The following is a 4,519-nucleotide window of genomic DNA, read 5'->3' as shown; positions in this document are numbered from 1 at the left end:
ATTTCACTGAACAGAGCTCAGTCATATGTCCACCTCTCACTTCGTATACATTTGGGGACAGGAGTTTTTAGCTGGGCAACAATGTTCTAAACTAGAAATATACATTGCTTTACAAAAAGGGAAGTATGTACTCATTTCCTATTGCTGTCTTCCATGCCAAAACAATAGAGTTTCTATGGCCCAGAAGTCAGGGCATAGCTTAGTTTAGTTCTTTGCCCAGGAAGAGAACTGAAAGGCTAAATTCAAAGTGTGAGCTGGGTTTCATTCTCATCTAAAGTGTCAACTAAGAAGAAGCTTATTTCCACATTCTCTTAGGTTGTTAGCATAATTAATTTTCTTCTAGCCCTTGTGTTCATGGAAGCTTGCCATTTCAAGTTAGTAACAGAGGAACAGTCTCTACTACTTTAGGTCTCTAGTTTCAGGGATGGTCTCCGTCCACTTTAAAAGGGATTACCTGATTTGGTCGGGTCCACTCAGGTTAATCTCCCTTTTTATTAATTAATTAACTGATTATGGACCTAATGATTTTTGCAAAATCCCTTCACTCTAACATATTATATTTTTTTAGATGCAAATCATAGGCTCCATCCTCACTCAGGGGAAGGGCATCATACAAGGACTGACTCTTTGTGGTCCACCCCAGGATGTGTTTCCTATAGGTAAGCAACTGGCAAGCTTTGCCTCACACAGTAGTTTTTATGCAGCAATCCCATCAGACAATAGTGTGCCAGACCCAGAAAAGAGCTGCCTGAGAAATTACCTGATGGATTCATGCAAGATGTTTTAGATACTCATCGCTGCATAAGCACCATTTAGCAACTGCCACTTAAACGGATGGATTCCATCTATTCAAGCTAATGGTTTGTCTTGGAATTTCAACATACATTCGTAGTGTTTCATAAAATGATGTATTTCTTTCTATTTGTCATTTGATACTCCCAGGAATTTTTTTTTAAGTTTATCATTCAGCTGGATGTGGTGATGTGCATCTGTAATCCCAGTTGCTTGGGAGGCTGCAAGTTTGAGGCCAGCTTCAGCAATTTAGTGAGGGCCTAAGCAATTTAGCTAGTCCCTGTCTAAAAGTAAAACATAAAAATGGCTGGGGATATGGCTTGGTGGTAGAGGCCCCTGGAATCAACTCCTGGTACAAAATAAATAAATACATAAATAAAATATAAATGTGTGTGTGTGTGTGTGTGTGTATATATAGATATATATAAAATCAGCATGTAATTATTTATAGAGAGACACACATATAATTTAAAATACATCTATGTCAAAAACCTTTCGAGAAGTACTAACCTTTGTAATACAGACACATTATTTAAATGAAGGTGGAAGTGGATTAGATTCTAATTCTTTCAAAGATGGTCTTTAGTGTTTTCTCTTAAAGATAATTATTTAATAAGATTGTCAGATCTTCAGCAAGAAGACGATTATTAAGCATAAGCAGTGATCCACTGAAGAAAACAGGTAACACTCAGGAATCCCCAGGTGTCCTGGCTCCTGTCTCTATCCAACAGGAACCTGGAGTTAAAAAGAAAAAGCACCAGTGTGTGAATAGATATTAAAAAGTTTAGTACCAGGGCTGGGGATGTGGCTCAAGTGGTAGCGCGCTCTCCTGGCATGCGTGCCGCCCGGGTTCGATCCTCAGCACCACATACCAACAAAGATGTTGTGTCCGCTGAAAACTAAAAAATAAATATTAAAAAGTGCTCTCTCTCTCTCACTCTCTTAAAAAAGTAAATAAAAAAAATTTAAAAAAAAGTTTAGTACCAATGTCTGTGCTTACTTTGCTCTTTGCTTTGTAGTTCTGTTAGTTTGGGTACCTGGCTGACCAGTCCTCAGGAGAGGTGTATAGAAGAAATGGACTCTTGGAGGCTGAGACTCCAGGAGGACTCCTCAGTGACCCCCTGAAGAAAACAGAACACACACGAAACAGAATCTCTTCAAACTCTGTAGAGAACTGTGAAATCATGTAGTCCAGGGACATATGGCACCAGGTGTCACTACAACCATCACCTAAAACTCACACAACGCACTGGTAATCATAATGGTGACTTTAGGTTACCCAAAGCACTGAAGATTTCAAAAATGGACTTTAAAATTTCTTTTCAAAATCCTTTCTCACCAGGCTATAAAAAAACCTGATGTTTCTTAATATGCATGACGGAGACACAGAAGCATAGTAAATCATCAATGATGTTGCTATTATCCATACCCAGTCATCCCCTATAACTATGACTATTTATTCTACGTAACTAGTTAATACGTGTAAGTCTATTACCATTTTGTGCTGTGAAAACAGAACAAACTCCCAACTGGGAGTTTGTAAAGTACACATGTTTATTTCTCACAGTCCTAGAGTTTGGGAAATTCAAGGTGAAGGTGCCAGCATTTGGTGTCTGAAGACAGTCTTCTCGCTGTGTCCTCACAGGGTGGAAAGCTGTGTCTTCAGATGGCAGAGCAGAAGAGAGTGAGCCCATTCCACAGCCCTCGTACAATGACACTAACCTCCTCATGACTGCAAATCCCTGTGACCTCCACACCTCCTATAAAGCCCCCCTCCCAGCACTGTTGCACTAGGGAGTCCGTTTCCAGCATGGGGACTTCGGTGACACATGAAGAATGTGTCATCATTACTTCTGGACTTGCCTCAGCCTTGATCATCTTCAGTCTTGACCTCTTCCATTCTTAGCTGCAAATCCTGATCCCACTCCTGAGGCACAGTGAACTTTGGACTTTAAGGGTAGTTGTGGATCCATGGTAGCAGGTGGATTCTTACCCTCTTGTTTTTGTAAATCAGAGTCTTGCAGGAAAACAGTACAGAGATTCCTCAAGATATTAAAATAGAAAGTGTCAATCCCATTTCTGGAGATAGAGTCCCACAGAAATGAAATCCATATCTGGGAGAGTGATTGGATCCTCCATGTTCATGATGTACCTATATCAAATCATCATGTTGTACTTTGTATATATGAAATTTTGGTCAATTAAATGTTTTTATAAACAAGGAAATATTTTAAAAGTCTTGTAGAGGAGATTACTGTAAACATGGGACTAAACTACTTTAATTTCTAGAGCCTCATGTGACCTGATTACTGAATCTGCTTGGTGATTGCAATTATTTTTCTAGCTATGGAGCGGCTCCATGTGCAGATATACAATTCAACCAATAAGTGTACAAAAAAAAAAAACAGTGGGTTGCTATGGAATCTGGTAATAAAATGCTCATCATCATCTAGATCTTTGACATTGGTGCATTAATTAGATGTTTCAGCTGTTAACGTGCTCTGGGAACATGTGTACATGTGAGGATATGAATATTCCTTTCTTAATATTTAAAATAAGAATCTCATTTTGAGGTAGTTACTTTGTATATCACCATATGAGATAAAATTAAGATAGATATTTTCTCTGTGCATCTTTTGTTAAAAAAAAAGAAAAGAAAAACAGATATTGCAAATGCATCACTTTATAGTTCTTGTTACATATCCTGTGGGTTTAAGAATAATGGCCCTGTTAGAGTTTTATGTATCTCCTGAACCAGGGAATGGTCAATTATTGGCAACAATCACATTCCCCACACCTCACTAATGGCTGGTGGCCCACACTGTAAATTAAGGAGGAGACATAGAACAAGCATAAAATGTGGACCCCTGCTTTGGCTAATTTAAAAGGTGTTTCATAACATTAACCCTGCATGGAGGAATCCCTGCCAATTGCGATGGTGCCATAGGAATATGTGTAGAGTATGGATTTCAGTTTTTTTGGGTGCTGTGTTTTGAGACTGTCATTAACTGTCTGGATGGTGACCAGGGCAGTGAAGAATGTGGGATGCACACTGAATGGTTGAATGAATGGTTGAAAGAAATGGGATGATTTTTCTCAGACAAAAAGAAATTCGAAGAAGTTTTAATAGCTATCTTCAAATATTTTAAGCCTGTGGAAGAGAACGTACATAATCTCTTTGAAGGGGTCGTCATCTGAACCGTGGTTAGACATCACTGGTGTTGAGTCTTGTTCAGACCCAGTTTAAGGAAAAACTTTAAATAATTAGAGCTATCCAACAAAGCAGTGATCTATTCCTCAAAACGTCTTTTCGTTGAAATATTTTAATAACCCCCAATAAATCTGGCTGTACACAGGTGTTCGTACAGTAGAGTGAGGAGGTCCAGAGGATACCCGAAGTTCCTTCTATCTCAGGTTTGCCTTCCACAAACACCCTGTGCTTCTGCTGTCTTTGATTTTTTTGTTTTTAATCCCAGACCCTTTAAAAGGAGGGGTTTTCAGCAAGGAAACTCAGCGATATTGACAAGAACATTTCAATCATCCGAAGGTCATAACCATGCCCTTGACATCTGCTAGCCATCTCTGGGAGAAATGTGTGGGGCCCCTGGATGCTTGTTTTTATGGGTTGTTTCTACAACATGATACTGGAATGTTGTCTTTCTGTGCAATGATGATGGAAGACAGATTAATAAAAACATTTCTTAAGCTGATACCAAGTGTTAACCAA

The sequence above is a fragment of the Ictidomys tridecemlineatus genome, chromosome 5, assembly GCF_052094955.1.
Source record: "Ictidomys tridecemlineatus isolate mIctTri1 chromosome 5, mIctTri1.hap1, whole genome shotgun sequence".
In the NCBI taxonomy this organism is placed as follows: Eukaryota; Metazoa; Chordata; class Mammalia; order Rodentia; family Sciuridae; genus Ictidomys; species Ictidomys tridecemlineatus.
The sequence above is the reverse complement of the archived record's forward strand: the minus strand, read 5'-3'. Positions refer to the sequence as shown.